Consider the following 17,735-nt stretch of genomic DNA (forward strand, 5'->3'; position numbering starts at 1 on the left):
ATTATTGTGCTAATTTTTTCCTCCATCATCTTCATAACATTTTTTCTGTGAAACAAAAGAGTTTTTTTTACACGTTCAACTTCTTTTGCCCTCAGCATCTTCTAAAGAACAAAGAAACAAATGCAGAAAATCATAATGGAACCTTTATTTGCCTGTACCATATTTAAATCACACTTTCTTTTCTTTTTGTTTTGCTACCCATATGCCAAACTGTATGAATATATTACTCAACACTTTTTATAATAAATTAATAGCTAATATATGTGTGTATTGTATGTATGTAGTTATTTATTTAGATAGTATTGCAGATATTTGAAGCTGGCAAAAACTGAGAATCATGTCTCTAATCTAAAAGGGTTAGAGGAGAGTTGTTTCAGTTAAGATTCATTGTAACACATCTGTTTCTTAGGATTTCTCTGTGTGAAAGAGATTTTGTTTTTACAGAGCTCATCAAATTTGCACAGCTCTTTAATGAGAATAATTGACCTTAGAAATAAGTCACCTGGCCATAAAATAAATTCTATTGTTTCAAGGCAGCTGTTTACTTGCTTCAAAGATCTATTTAGTCCTGAAGCCCTAAGGTAATAACCTTATTGACAGTCTGCTTAATACCAAATGCAACAGCTTTTCAAAGTGGCAGTAGCATGCTATGCTTATTCCTCTCTTAATAGGACAGGTGAGAAGAGCAGGAAGCATTTGCAATCATCCTTGAACTGAGCCAGGATCATCCATGTGTGTTGGATTCATCTGGAGTAAGAACAGAAGTTGGTGTAGAAGATGACCAGGCTGAGTCCATGGGAGGGGTCAAATGCATCATCAGTGATGAATCCTTTCACACCCACAAATCTATAGCCATTTGTCTTGGACCATTAGTAGTTCAGATTCTTGTAGAGAGCATAGAGTTGCAATAAATCTTTATATTCATTTGAACTGCCTAGATCTTGACAGTTTGTAAGCTTGTTTACCATGGACCAGCATAGCTAAATTCCTAAGAGAAAAATTTGGAATGGAATGGTTTGTATTATTGAATTACTAAGGAAATATTGTAAAAAATGTTCCATCCTCTCCTTAAGAGAAACATTGTGATCCAGAGAAAAGCAGTTGTAAAAGCTTATACTTTGCTGCTTTAGGCTGGTTCTAGATATAGGTCTAATACTCTTCTTCCTACTTTGTCCCATACCATTCCTATGTTTGGACACAGGGTTAGCACTCTTTGAAAGCAGCAGACCCAACTTGGGTGCTGTGGAAAAATCTGGCAAAAGAAACTTGGCCTGTGAAGAAATCTGTTTCAGAAAAAAATGTCTCCTTATACAATCTTCTGGGTGAAGTAATTGGGCAGTGGTTTGAAGTATTGCTGAATGTTCTGTTCTACAGGGTCCTAGTTACATGACTAAAAACCTTGTTTATACATTTCCTCTGTTTTCTTACAGCATACTCTCATAAACAGATAGACATTGTGAAGAGAGGGCAGAACAGAGCTGGTTCTGCTCCCGGTTCGGATCGGTTCACCCGAACTAGTAGCAACCCACTTGTAATGTCCTGATGCATCCTTCCTCATTACTTCATTCTACACCTTCAGGCAACACGTATGTACTTATTCTGAGTAGGCTTCCTCTCTCCAATATAGGATAATCACTGAAACAAAATGATTAAGGATAAAACAAATCAAAAGTATTAAAAAAGCTCCCCAAAATAGGGTAGAGTTGAATGGTTTAGCAGGGGCTTGGAACAGAGTCTGCCTGTCACAATCAGATTTGGCCATCAATGTTGTATTATGCATCTCTCATAATAGAGAAACAAGGAAAAATAGGTGCAATTAGGTATTCCTTGCTTCTCAAAAAGTCATATACTCTGATTTAGAGATGATGGTCATGCATTTCTACATGACTTCCATTTAAAGGTTATTATGATATTCCGACTTCTATTTAAAGGTTATTATGTTACTCTGGTGATGAATGTATGCTTTCATATTAGCTGAGTCATGATACATACCTTAAAAAAACAGTACAATTTTAAGTTCATATATGTGTGTAAGAAAAAGAATATATATACCTACGCACATACACACACACACCATTTATATAACTGTACTTATAATTACAAAAATAAAATACTACTAATAAAAAGTAGACATAATGAATGTTAGGAAGCTAGAGATCACTTGCCTAACCCACTATTATTAGTATCTGAGGATAGTCCTTGTCATCAAACATTCTAAAAGTCAATAATCTGTTATTCACATTAGCAAATTAATGACTCTACAAGAGGCATCACCTATGGGAAAAGTCATGGCAGAAAGAATAGTACACCTTTTGGAAAGTGCAGTCTCAGCCTCACTAATGTCATCTTCAGAAATACTAAGAAAGGTCATCTATTTAGAGTCATTCATTCAATGCTAATACTTTGTAATGTCTATGATTCACTGAAAGAGGAAGAATTCTGATGCCTCAAAATCCTTAGAGGAGGCTCTTTTATGATCATAGTCTGAAGGGCACCAATAAACCAAAATTAGCAAGCAATGTCTTTCTTAGTAGAAATCCCAAATATTAACTTATTAATTGCTGAGTCATTTACAACGTATCCTTTAACAGAATAATAATTCACCTGCCTTGTAGAATGAGCAGGCACAAAGGTCATCTAGTTACAGTTTTCTCTACTCTGGTTAAATGTATTGCACTTCTGTTTCAATTACATTAATTAATCTATATTATCATCTATGGAAATATTATGAAAGCTTTTGTTTTGTATTTGCAGGAGTAATATATTATCATCGTACTCTACTTCCATTCAACTTCTTGTTGACTCCTGTACTTACAAAAGCCAATCTGGATCAAGGTAGAGTTGAAGGCAGATCAAAATTCAAGTCAAGTATTTTTCTTGTATAAAATAATTTAATTAATTTAATTCCATTCAAAAGAATTGAATTTCAATAAAATTTAAAATTGAACATAGAAAAAAGTTGGGCTTCATATAGCATGAGTCCTTGTTACTGATGGGGGGGATAGAAAATATTTCCTTTTACCAGCATCAATAGCTTTCTTTCAAGTTTTTAATGAGAGGAGAAGGATATTAACTCAATTTCTTGCTTACAACCCTTTTCCACCTAATATCACATATTTATTTAAAATCTCCACACGCTTCCATTTTCAGTTATATAATACTCTATGTTCCTATGTGCTTATATTTGACTTTAAAAGCCTGACATTTCAAAGAACAACTCCTGACAGGCATCAGAAATTAAATATAGAATGCAGAGGTATTTAACCTAAAATAAAAATCAGATATAAATGGTACACACAGATGTATCGCTGAGTAACTCTGAGTCACAAATAGTTTATCTCCTCTTAATTCTTGCATTGAATACAGTTAGTGCTTGATATAGTTCATGATTTTTTTAGACAGTTGCTGACATTATTTCTAATGGATTAGGCCAGGAGTGTCAAACTTGCCTCAACATCATGTCATTGTCATGTATCGTGACTTTTCATCCCTTCACTAAACTGGGGATGAGCATGGCCAGTGCATAACGCATCCGGCCTGTGAGCCACGAATTGGACAGCCATGGATTAGATTGTTTTTTATTTATTTATTTTATTTATTATTAGAGTTGAAATCCTACATCACCCCAGTCAAATGGCAGTCCAATCTCCTCTTGAAAGTGTCCAAAGTTGGGGAGTCCACAACCTCCGCTGGCAGGCCGTTCCACTGGTTGATTGCTTTCACTGTCAGGAAATTCTTTTTTATCTCTAGGTTGAATCTTTCCTTGGTCAGTTTCCAACAGTTGTTCCTCATCCGGCCCTCTGGTGCCCTGGAAAACAGTGTGTCCCCGTCCTCTCTGTGGCAACCCCTCAAGTACCTGTATACAGCTTTCTCTATCGGCCATAGATTTTTATTTAATCATATAAAATCAACAAAACATTCACTACTTACGAGAACTGGTTTTATTAAGAAAAGAAGTGATAACGAGAAGTTTCGTTATCCACCTATTTATTCAGACTGAGTCTTATCCATTATTTATTTATTAATTAGAGCTCTGTATCCCTTTTTCCTAAAACCCAAGTCATACACAGTGCTTCCTCCTTCCATTATCCCCTCCAGCAACAATACTGGAAAGTGTGTGGGGAAGAGAAAGAGTGACTTACACAAATAACCCATTGAGTTGCTGAGGGTCAATCTGAACCTGATTTTTTTTAATGCCAAACAGAGTCACTAAAAGTACAATCCTATAAACTTGTTGAAATTTATGCACAGCTGTATGAGCAGAGGGTTGCTGCTTCAGAATGAGCTGTGAACTAAGAAGCCTTACCTCTAACCTTACCTTACCTCTAACCTTACCTTACCTCTTACCTCTTACCTGTATACTGCACGAGTCAAAAAGAGGGCGGGTAAAATATTTTCTGACCCCTCACATCCTGGACACAAATTGTTTCAACTCCTACCCTCAAAACGTCGCTACAGAGCACTGCACACCAAGACAACTAGACGCAAGAACAGTTTTTTCCCGAACGCCATCACTCTACTAAACAAATAATTCCCTCAACACTGTCAGACTTTCTACTAAATCTGCACTTCTATTCTACTAGTTTTTCTCATAATTCCTATCACACATTTCCTCCCATGTTGACTGTATGACTGTAACTTGTTGCGTATACCCTAAGATTTTTTATTAATATTGCTTCTTCATTGCTTATTTGACTTCTATGATAATCATTAAGTGTTGTACCACATGATTCTTGACAAATGTATATTTTATTTTATGTACGTTGAGAGCATATGCACCAAGACAAATTCCTTGTGTGTCCAATCACACTTGGCCAATAAAAATTCTATTCTATTCTATTCTAATATTAAATGATCTTAATACAAGCATGTCTCTTTATTCACAATCTTTGCAATTGAAATATAGGGTAACAGGAATATTTTATTGAAATTTAATAATGAAATCACAGTGAAATCTTCATGACATCATCTCAGCAGCAGCCATAATAAGCATGATGACATCAAAATAAAGATAAATATCTCATGATATCTTCATGCAAAAAAATGCAACTTAGTATATGAGATGCATCAGACTAAGGTGACACAGCTGGCAGAGATGGAACACGCTGAAGAAGCTTCCCACAGAGGTTGCTGTACGGCTCAGGAATTTGGGCTCTATCCAGAGACAGAAAATCTCCTGAGAGGATCTGGACCCTACCTGCATGGGGAGCATTGGAGAGTGCAGGCTGTATGTTACTGGCCTGTTTCTGTTTTTTTCACACACCCACCCCCACCATTTTTATCTTGTATACGCATTCTATATTTTATCTTAACGGTCTTTCCTATTTGATTGCAAAGACATGTCTCATGAGATTATTACATAACTAGACTTTAAAAATTATTTATTTATTTATATTTTATTTATATATATATAACTGCAAAAAAATGAACTAAAAATAGCAAGGTAAATGGACCAATAATGACCAAGTCAGGATTGTAGATTTTATATATTATTTGGGGCATCTCTCCAAAGTAGAAAAATCTCTTTGCTGCTGGTACTGGAAAAGTTATCTCAGCTGCATCAGCGCTTAGCAAAAGATAATAGGAGTATCTATGAAGGAATTTATGCATGCATCTTGGTTAAACAGAACTTTGGACCTTTTGGAGCCCTGAAATTAAAACAAAGAGACTCGCTGATTATTAACAAGAAGATAAAAAAAAGTGTCTCATAGTTTAAGAGGGGAATATCATAAGAAAACTCAGCAATTTCTTTATGGCTCTCTGTGCAATTCTTTGAATAAATTTACATCCATGAAATCAAGCAAGGGCTGTATAATGCTAAGTAATGTAAAATATGTCCAGTTAAGCCTGTGGGACACATTTCAATGTGCTATTTTGGTGATCTCACTTTCTTATCAGTCTTTCAGATTTATACATTTTTCCTGAAGCATTTATTAACATATTTTTTTGTTTTTGGGGGCATTATAAAGATCATCATTCTGTAAAAAGCAGAGTAAAAGTAAAAATACATTCCTTTGTTATATTACTGTGGGTTATTTTGGGTGCAGTATAGTGAAATTGATGACATCTGTGCCCATTTTATTGTTGATCAGCTAGAAAAGAATAGGATCTATGATTTTGAAAAAAATGCTCTATCATCATTAAATCTTTTGAATGTCAGCTTTATTTAAGGAAAATTCTTCAGGATCTTCCAATCTGGAAAGCTTTGGAAAGCTTATAGGCTACTTGCAAAATGCTCAGAGTTCATTTTTATACCATGAACAACCGTGATAGCATTGCGGCGCAGGCGGAGTAACAGTCGGACACAAAGGTGTGGGTATAAATAGGGTCACTTTTATTAAACAAAATTCAAATTAACTATTTAACCAATTAAACCACGTGACCTGCAAAGGTGCATAAATCAAATGGGGGCGGAGTTAACTTTCCAACAAACTCAACCCTAGAGCAACTCTAGGGCGAAAACTCCTTGCCTGGGTGCAGGGTCAGGTAAAATTACACCTGCCCCCTGCCCAATGCCACGCCCCCACGGCGTGTGGGATGGCTCGCCACTGGTCTCTGATACGCCCCAGGCAGCGAGCCACAGGAGCGACCCCCTCCCCGAACCCAAGCCGGTCGAGCCCTGTAATCCGAGAAGGAGATCGCCCCTCACCTCAGTAGAGGTGCCCCTAAAGGAGATCACACAGTTGCTGCTTATGCCCATTTCCGCCCCCTTTCGGCCACAGCAGGGGGTGAAATTATAAATTTATTCCCCCTGCTCCCCCCTTGCACATGAATGTGCAGGCACCTCTGCAGGTCCGCTATGAATTTGTCATTCCCCTCGTCTGTCAAATGTACCCCGTCCCCTCTGAATAAAGCTAACTGGGATGCTCTGATGTTGGGGTGATCTATCACTCCACCCCTCGTCTGGAGTACCCATTCCTTCACTACTCTGTTGACTCTCTAACTGGCATCCTCCACCGCCCTGGGTTCCTGGCATGCCTCTAGCACCTCCGTGGTAAAATATGGTACCACAACACGCGTGTGTCAGGCCACCTTTCCCACTTCACCAGCAACAGGTGGTTGCCACCAGTGTGCCACACCAAACAATCTGGGTCCGGCCCCTCACTGCTCCCAACTTTCCCAACGGGAGTGGTCCATCTCAAACGGAGACCTCTGAGCTCAAGCCCTTTCCACTGAAGCCCCAGTGACTCAGCAACCTCCACATTCCTGAAGATAATGTTGCAGCTGTACATCCAGCCGACATGCCACGCTGTGGCTGCAGTTCGCTACTGTGGGCAAAGGAAGGGCAGCTCCTTCGCACTTTGCGCGTAATAAGGTGGAGCAGGGCCAGGACCTAGAGAAACGATAAGAATAACAAGACAGTGTTAGCCACCCGCTCCCAAAAACGCTTGTACTCAGGTGCTCGAATCAACGCCATGAAAACCCACTGACTTCGATCCGTCACCGTATTCATTACTTTGCGGAGAACTTGCTGAAAACCGCAATCAGTATTGCTGAGGGAATACCACCCGATATCCTGCCAATGCTCCTGTAACGGCCCCTAACTGTTATTTGCTCAGTGGAGGCCTGTCTTATGGTACAAAGGGCACCATTCCCTGGCTTCCTCGCTGTACCTGGACTAAGTCCATCACACCCAGGCCTATGTCCTGTTTGATACGCCTGGCCGGTGATCAATCCACCATCTGCATTACTGGAGACTCCGAGCACAACCAACGCGGCTGCCGCAGACCCCAAGTTAACATCGGTTTCCTGGCCCAGGGAACCGTACATGATCCACTACTATGCGACCATGACAGCACCTTGCATATCTACCATGTCCCAACGGCCATATTTTTGGCTGTCGAGTGAAACGGCATTGCCTCATTGGGTGAGAAGCTGGGTCCCATCCCATGCCCGCTGCCCCTGAAACTGGGTAAGGTATAGCGGCTTACTAATTTCTCCCCCATCTGCGTCCTTTCCTTGGACCATCCCTTGATCATTCCCCCTGTCCTCAAATAGTTAGCCCCCGGGGTCTTTTGTTAGGAGAGCTAAGCCCCCCCTGTTGCCCCTATACGAGGGCATGTAACCGTGTGGTCACACCTGCACTCCTTTGCTTGAGCGATGGCGCCGCCCACCATTCTGGGTACCCTGCGCCCCCGCCTATGCCATGTGGCTGCCGACCACCTACCCATGCGCCCATACTCCCTGGTAACAGACTGGGCCTCCTGTTGCTGTCTCGCTTCCCCGCCGCTGAACCAGCCATGCCACAGTCACAGCCCCATGTTCCTGTATTCCTCTCAGGCAGTCACAATACTCTTCTTCCAGCCTCAAAATGCCTGGGAGACGAGCCAATATGCTCCATGGCCCTGCTTGCTCCCCCAGGGAGTAGAATAGTTGCGAGAAATTTATGCAGATAAGCAAAGGCCCCTGCAAATGTCTTCTTTACCGTTAGCGCATGAATTAGCTTGACCAACATGACTTAATCAATATAACCATAATATTAATGGCAACCTCCTGACACCCCCACTTCGATATAGCTGATGACAATAACATTTTATAAATTATTCTTCCCTGAAACAATTAATATAATGCTTAATAACTCATCTTAAGGTAAAATCAACTTAAGCACGAATTTGATTCAGATGAGCGGAAAACCTAGCGTTCGTGCAAGCCCCCCATTCCAGGAAATGACTACACCATTTCACTGAACAACTAAAGGGGCTGCGATAAACTGACTAATTCATTCATTTATTCATTTATGCAATTATCATGCCGCCCTTTTCCCTAGACCCATGGCAGCTCACAACATGTCAGCCGCAGCACTTTTCACACAGCGCCAGGCTATTGCCCCCACAATCTGGTTCCTCCTTGCTTACTTCTGAGTGGATTAACCAGAGATTAGGAGATTTCCAAACTTCAGCATGGTAATGACCTGGGGATCTGCAGGCTGTAGTTATGATATTAATAGCATCTCTCAGTTTTGTTGGTATAGAAAAAGGCCTGCTACCAACTGCACCTGTACTGTTATAGCCCCCAGTACAAAATGACATTTAGAAATGTGGCAAAACTCAGAACATTAGTAGTGAGGAGCAACCAACAGTCATGCCTATAATGATAGAGCCCTACCCCCCAGTGTCGAGGGCAGTATTAGTGCTTTAACCCCTAAAACATCCTATAAAGGCAGAAATGCTTCCCTGGTGTAATGTCCCTCTTACCAATGTCTGGTTCTCCTTATGGTTCTTGTCCCGAATGGAACTGCCATAGCATACAACAGGTTCAGAGTATCCTGAATTATTTGCCCCCATCGCCTAAACGGCCATTGCCAATTTTACTACCTCCCCATGTAATAAGGTCGACAGGTACCTCGTATGGACCATGTGCCCTGGCCGAAGTGGCCAATGAGAGAAACATAGAAGATCGATGGCAGGAAAAAGACCCCATGGTCCATCCAGTCTGCCCCCACACTCTTTCCCGTACATTATCGTACAATGGATATGTTTATCCCAGGCATGTTTAAATTCAGCTACTGCAGATCCACTGCCCATGTCTGCTGTACGTTTGTCCCAAGGATCAACCACTCCTTCAATAAAACCATAAAATAATAAATAACAATGACAACGACAACACACGAGGCACCCAAGCGGACAGTGCTCACAGATACCCTCCAATCTGCTAGAGACGTAATCCTTTACAGTGAGCGACTGCGCCTGGCCTGCTTACCGCCAGGGTGTGTATGTGTGTGTTCCAGGTTTTGCCCTAACTGGGGAAAGGTAGGAACCGCCATGTGGGCAATCCCCCTCCTTGCAATGAGGGCATAGTAATGCTGCTGTCCAGCTAAATTACTGGTGTCTAGCTCATAAATCATAAAATAAAAATAAAATATACCCTTTATAATAACAGTAATAATAATCATAATAACAATTCATTAATTTTGCATGTCGCCCCCCTCTACCGACAATATATATATCCTTGTAGCATTGATTAACTCTTTATGCATCCAGCAAGCTGAAAAACCCAGCATTTGGCCTATCCCAGACCATTAGCTTGCAGACACGAGCCTTGTTTCTCTCAGTTTGTATACCCTAAACCCACCATTAGTATTAAACTAATATAATGAATTAATAGTATATTAAATAAAACTGAACCCAGTGGTTCAATTAATCCAACCACTTAATCAGCTAAAGCTCCGTAAAAGGGGAGGAATTAGATCCCTCAACCACTGCATTCATCCATATCTCCAGTGTAAGTTCCCCCTGATTCTAGTGGATTAATAATTATTATTACCTTAATTATTCGTGTTTATAATTCGTTGTGCAATAAATCAGTCAAGAATGAAATGCATCTTATCTAATAACTGGGTTGCCCAATTATCTATATGCAAAATTAGATCGGGGAATAAATAGGTCAATATTGGCATTGTAATCGATAAATTACCCCTTTGTCAGGAAATGGGAGGAGGGGGGGACAAACCAATTGTAATTTTATGACCAATTAATAAATCCCCCTCCTTCAATCCAGGCTGCCGTGACTCTACCAAATTAATCCTGTGGATTTCAGTGAACCAAACAACTTCTGCCCACAGCTGGAAATATTCTCCTAACCGATCACTATCATTATGAACTGATTCATATGCAATAATAATGATAATAATAATAATAATAATAATAATAATAATAATAATAATAATAACAACAACAACAACAACAATAATAATTTATTAGATTTGTATGCCGCCCCTCTCCAAGACTCGGGGCGGCTCACAGCAAACGCTGTGCACTAATGTATACTAGCAAGGGGCAACAACCATGTAAATCTCTCTTCCACCAGGGGAAACGGGGGCCCCAAGCTGTGTCAGCCTGGCTAGTGCTAATGGGGGATGGGCTGCCGGGAGGCAAGAAACCCCCCCCGCGCCACGCAGAGTCCTGACCCCGAAATCAGCGGCAAAAAAGGAAAACAACCACGTGGAGGAAGGGCGAACGGCCTCTCCGCTGCCGTCGCCCCACTCCCTAGCACTTGCCCGGGCCTCCCCGAACCGCTCCAGGCGCGTAGCCGGCAGGGCCGTAAGAGCCCTGAATCAACCGCACGGCGGAATACTGGCCCGGAAACCACAACCCGGCCGGCAAGCCGTCGAAGCCCCGCACGCCCTGCCGCCATATACACGAGGCTGCGGTGGGGGGGAGGAGCGCCGGCACGGCAGCCATCTGACCCCCTCCTCCCTCTCCCCAGCAAGCAACCAGGCGAATCCCACAATTTTCCCGCCGGTGCCGTCCTGCGCGCTGCCGGCAACGAAGAAGGAGAAGCGACCTCGCCATCCAGACGGGCGCCCGGCGAACAGCCTGAGCACGGGCGCTGGATGCCGCCACCCCCCACCCCCATAAACCAGAGCTGCCCCCGGCTATCGCCATCGATCCCAGGGGCTTCGCAGAAGCCGTACTCCTCAATCCTCCCGTCGGGGAGAAAGGCGCGCTGGTCCCCCCCTCGCCGTTCCGTCCTGCGGCGAGATCGGGGGGCAAGAGATGTCCCGCGCCAGCGGGCAAGAGGCACTACGCCACGAGGCAGCCCCTTTTGTGGGGCTGCCTCCCTCCTGCCCGGTCCAGTGGGTGACCACGCACCCAAACGCCACGCTGCGGCCCCCGAGGATGACGTGGGGGCCGCAGGCTCCGCCCCAACATGGAGTCCTCCTTCCCCGTCCCACGCCGCAACCCTCGCCAGCGGTAAGTCGCCAGCGGCATTGTAAGTTTTATTCTTCAGTGAGTGATAGTGCTTCTCCCTCCTCAACTTGTATTAAGATATTTAAGCAGTTGGAAACCAATATCTTTCTCTAAATTTCCCCACTTTGTTATTGGGTTGCTCACAATGATGTGTTTGGTAGCTGTTCTTTTTTTTTTTTTTTTTGTTCCTTATGGCAATTATCCATCTTTTTTACAGCATATTTATTTTGGCTACCCATGAAGTGACAACAGGCCTGACAGCTTATACAACTGGTGGCAATCCACAGGACTGAGGTGTAAGAACAAGAACATGGGGCAAAGTGACCTTCATCTGTGACCCAAACATCATTAATACTTGGTATTTATGGTAAGGCTCCAAAAATACTTTTTATAGATGCTAGTTGATAAAAAGGATTGGCGTTAGTGGAAAGAGTTCTGTAGTTAATGCCATCTTAGAAACCATATGTAATAAATATGCTTGTGTGTGGCAAAGATGGTGTGTAACATTTATATGGCCACTTTAACGTAAGAACTAATAGCCTTATGATGCCATTACCTCTGCAATTCTGAAGGACAAAAAGTGTATAAATCCTATCTTGATTGTCCTATCTTGACAAACATTGATGGATTAATATAATGGATCCAACTAGGCTTTGATTTATAAAATCATTAAGAATTGTAGTTCATGATGGTTAGTTTTTAATATTATTAATGCTTTAAATAATCTATTAGCCACCTAAAGTTGTTAGGACTCAGGCAACATATACATTCAACTTACAATTATACTTGGTCAGACAGTCAGCCAGATGTTTGGACTAATAAAGGATAATATTTGTAACTTAGAGTTGAAATAAGGGGTCTTTGGTGCTCTCTGACCTTAGTTGTTTTCTTGCGGTTATCTCATTACCCAAACTAGGTGGCACCATCAGTGTATTAATTCACTGGTACTTCTTTGATTTTGGGTTTGAATTTTAGGAATTTAGTTTGTAGTTTCATTTTTATTTTTCTGGTATGTCTCTGAGAACTGCTCATAATGGTAGCAACCAGTCTGTCCATATGTTCTGATATGATGGTCTGTTCCAGTTGTTCCTTGAGATTTGCTATGGCATGGTGATATCTGATGTGAAGACAGTAGAGGTGAGATGTTTAGATTGGATTTGGCATTTTATCTATCTAGAGAGTCCTTCCCAAAGACCTGGGATAGGCATATGTTGGTGTTTGATTGTGTTAAAGATATCATATTTTTGTTAATATACTTATATCTGAAAAATATAGTTATCAGTATTGTAGGCATGGTTGAAAATTTGTTTGTCTAAAGCAGTGGTTCTCAACCTTTCTAATGCCACGACCCTTTAATACAGTTCCTCATGTTGTGGTGACCCCCAACCATAAGTCTAACACAAATTCTCCCAACAGAGATTTAAGCTGATTGGCAGGAAGGTCAGAGGGACACCCCCGCTGTAAATGCATGTTTGATTGGATTGTAAAAATATGTTCCAAGGTGCCAGACTAGAAGCTTTAGTTCCTAACACTTAAATTTGTCTTTTCCCATGGTCTTAGGTGACCCCTGTGAAATGGCCATTTGACCCCCAAAGGGGTCCTGACCCCCAGGTTGAGAACCACTAGTCTAAAGGAAGGACAAGACATCTTTAATCTAAATGTAAGTAGTTGAGGTCATTGGACATCTGCTGGCATCTAAACGCTGTCATCTCAACTAATTGTGAATGGCTTTTATTATCTTTATACTTTCCCCTCTTACTTAGACTCATAGTAAGATAGAATCCTGGAGGACTTCTAGCCTAAAACTCACTTTATGAGACAGACTATTTCATTAGTGAGTAGTTTTCATGATCAGGAAATTCCTCATTATTTCAAATGCAGATGTCCCTCTCTAAAACCTATGCTTCTCTTGTTCTAACCTGAGGATCTATGTCAAATGGATCCATACTCTTCTCTCTGATGACCGTTCAAGTTTTGGAAGAGGACTATTCTCCTCTTAGCCTTTTCTTTAAGCTAAACATATGCAGTTTCCTTAACTGTTCTTCAAGTATTAACTTTCAAACTCCTTACCAACTGTCGATCTTCTCTTTGCTCTTCCCACTTTCCCAGTATCCTTGTAGAGTGGCAATCTTAGGAGCAGAATTAAACAAATATTGCAGGTGTGCTTTGTGCAGTACAGTATAGAATGAAACTACAGTATGTCTTCTGTTTATCTTGATACCATACTTCTGTTGTTGCAGCCCAAAGCTGATTTAGCCTTTTGGCAGTTTCAGGATACTGCTGACTCATGCTTAATCCATAGTCTACCAAGATGCCAAATCCATCTCACAGGTACTACTGCCAAGCCTGGTATCACTTATCTTGTATCTGTTTATCTGATCTTTCTCATCTAAGTGCAGAACATTATATTTGTCACAAATGACCAGCATTGAAGTTGTTTCCATAAAGTGCAAATAAGCCAACCGAGTAAGTTTTATTGAAAAATCAAACATTCATTTCATAATCATGAAGAAATTCAGTTTAAAACTATATAATCTCCAGATATCAAGAGATGCTTGTAGGAAAAGAAATGAGACAGCAGAGATGGGAGGAAGTAAACTGTATTTGATTATTTTCGGAGCAGTTACTTGCTCCAGTCACTGGTCACTGGTGAAACAGAGAAGCCACCCTCCTTCTCTTTATACATATAATTCATACAAGATTGGGGAGGAGGAGTTAAGAAGACCTATTTCTGTAATTGCTGCACTATTTATGAATGTTTTAGATAGGAAAGTAAATTCTTTATGAGGTGAGAGATCATGACAAGAACTTTAGAGCCCACAAAACAATACTTGGAGCCAGAACTATTTCAGTAACTCATAAATCACTCTGTATGTATGAATGGTGAAACTGTGTTTCATCTTTTAATAAGGAGAAATAACAGTAATTCAAGATCTATACTCAGCTTTATGAGCCAGACTTCTTTTACAGTCATGACAAATAATACAATGACAATGTTCCTTGGAATTTGGTTTTTCAGAACAAATATTTAAGTTTCTTCAGGTCATCAAAGGTCTACAGCAGGGGTCCCCAAACTTTTTACACAGGGGGCCAGTTCACTGTCCCTCAGACTGTTGGAGGGCCGGACTATAAAAAAAAACCCTGCGGTTTTCTTAATGCCACCCTGGGAGAGGAGGAGGAGGCGAAGTGGAGCAAATCCCCACCTCCTTGCTGAGTTTTCTCTTTCTCTCTCTCTTCCTTCCTCTCCTTTATTCTCTCTCTCTTTCTCTCTCCCTCACACTCTCTTTCCTTCTCTCTCTCTCTCACTCTCTTTCTATGCCACCCTCTTCCTTTCTCTCTCCCTCTTTCTCTCTCTCTCTGTCCCCCCCTTCTCTCTCTCTCTCTCTTTCTCTCTCTCTCTTGTATTCTCTCTCTCACTCACCCTCTTTCTATCTCTCCTTCTTCCTTTCTCTTTCCCTTTCTATCTCTCGCTCTTTCTCTCTCTCTTGCTTTCTTTCTCTCTGTCCCTCTCTTTCTCTCTCTCTCTCTTTCTCTCCCTCTTGCTTTCTTTCTCTCTCACTATCACTCACTCACTCTCTTTCTATCTCTCCCTCTTCCTTTCTCTCTCCCTCTCTATCTCTCCCTCCCCTCCCCCTCTCTCTTTCTACCTCTCCCTCTCTCTTTCTTTCTCTCTCTCTCACTCTTTCTCTTCTTTTCATTCTCTCTCTCTCTTTCTTTCTCTCTCTTGTTCTCTATCTCTCTCTTGTTATCTCTCTTTCTCTCTCTCTCTCACTCTTTCTCTTCGTTTTTTTCTCTCTCTTGCTTTCTTTCTCTCTCTTGTTCTCTCTCTCTTGCTATCTCTCTTTCTCTCTCTCTCTTTCTCTCTGTCCCACTATCTCTTACTTTCTTTCTTTCCCTGTCTCATTCTTTCTCTTGTTTTCTTTCTTTCTCTCTCTCTCTTGCTTTCTTTCTCTCTCTTGTTGTCTCTCTCTTGCTATCTCTATTTTTCTCTCTCTCTCTTTCCCTTTACCCCTCTCTTGCTCTCTCTCTCTCTCTTTCTCACTTTCTCTCTCCCACTCTTTCTTTCTATCTCGCTCTCTGTCGTTGCTCTCTCTCTCTCTCACTCACTCTCTCTCTCTCTCTCTTGTTCTCTCTTTCTCTCTCTTCCTTTCTTCTCTGTGGAGGCCGGCGAAGGTTTTTCTTATTTTGAATGTTGTGTGTGCATGTGTGCGCGCTCCCCATCCCCCTGCAAGCCTGCCGGAGGGGTGGGGAGGCTCAGCACTGGCACATCTGCAGTGGGTGGGGGCGGCCACAGTTCCCTTTCCTTCTCCCACCACCTATGTCTACTGCTAGCGGCTGTCACCATGGTTTCCTTGGGCGGGAGCTGCCACTTCCCTCCGGGCAGCCCAGCCAGACAACCATAGAAAGTGCAAAAATCATCTGGTGGGACCCAGGGGAAGAGCCTTCTCTGTGGTGGCCCCGACCCTCTGGAATCAACTCCCCCCAGAGATTAGGACTGCCCCCACCCTCCTTGCCTTTCACAAACTCATTAAAACCCACCTCTGCCATCAGGCATGGGGAAATTGATTCCCCTGAACTGTTTCCATTTATGTATGGTCTGTATGAGATGTATGATTGTTTTTATGTTAAGAGTTTTAAACTGTTTTAAATATTGGATTTGTACTGTTTTTTTTGTTGTGAGGGGCAGCATACAAATCTAATAAATAAATTAATAATAATAATAATAATAATAATAGTAATAATAATAGTAATAGTAATAGTAATAGTAATAGTAATAGTAATAGTAATAGTAATAGTAATAGTAATAGTAATAGTAATAGTAATAGTAATAGTAATAGTAATAGTAATAGTAATAGTAATAATAATTGTTTGCAGTGCTGAGCACCATTTTACACTGAAAACTACATTCTCAGTCTGATTATGTAAGGAGGGAGGGAAGGATCATGATAAAATATCCTGATTACTCTTAGAGTGATCTGAAATTCTCTCTTTCTTCCTTGTAGCCTTCCTCAAACATCTTTAGATTTCAGGTTTCTGAATTTCCCAGGAAGGATGACCAATGAATATTGCAATTTGAGATCAACTGATCTAGATGGAAGCAAAGGCAGCTTGCTTTGGGAAGTATGTTCCAATTTTCTCAGGCTCACATTTATGTCAGCAGGAAAAAAGTTAAATATTTTTTAAATCTTATAAGAGTACAGCAACAGATACAGTACTTGAAAGCTACACTGGAAACCTAAAAGAAGTGTGAACAAAGCATGCTGAAGCTGCAAACTATATCAATTTAGAGGCCATGCCATATGTTCCCCCTTTCAATAAAAATTACTAACAGCTAATAATTTTCCTGGTGTGAAACCCAATATATTTGTGCTGAAACACAGAAGTAAGATTATTCCAAGAGCTGAGAAACAAGGGACTAAAGGAACAACATGTAATTATGTGGGGTGGGGTGGGGAGACTTCTAATTCAGAATTTAGAGACCAGAACAATTGAGTGTAGTCATCAAGAAAGGGAGTGACAGATAGGAGAAATTTGGATAAAGATGTCTACAGGGAGTGTTGGGGATAGAACGAGCTTCGGGGTTGTTTTTTTTTTACAAGAACCTTACATCCAAGTCAAGTGGGATGGGAAGTCTATAAAAGATGTCCATACATCAATTCCAAGCTAAATAGCATAAACAGTCAAGAACTTATATTTACCTAAATTTCCAGTAAGCAGCATGTCATGTGCCTTTTGTTAGCATTTGAAAGGGTCATTAACAGCCACTTAGTTGGCTGGTTGGCATAGGTCTCTGAGAGTTAATTCTCATAGTGGTAAAAAAAAAATCCAATACATTATCTGGACAATGAACAGATGCAGACTATTCTATCTCTTAATAAGAAAGATAAGACTTTGATCTGATATTTGCTATCTTAGAATATTACCTTAGAGCAGGGGTAGGCAAAATTAACATGTAGACAGGTCCACATGTCAAAGTTTCTATAATGTGGATTTCAACTCCCAGAATTCCTGAGCTAGCATGATTGGCTCAGGAATTCTGAGAGT

Source organism: Erythrolamprus reginae, chromosome 1, assembly GCF_031021105.1.
Source record: "Erythrolamprus reginae isolate rEryReg1 chromosome 1, rEryReg1.hap1, whole genome shotgun sequence".
NCBI classification, from domain to species: domain Eukaryota; kingdom Metazoa; phylum Chordata; class Lepidosauria; order Squamata; family Dipsadidae; genus Erythrolamprus; species Erythrolamprus reginae.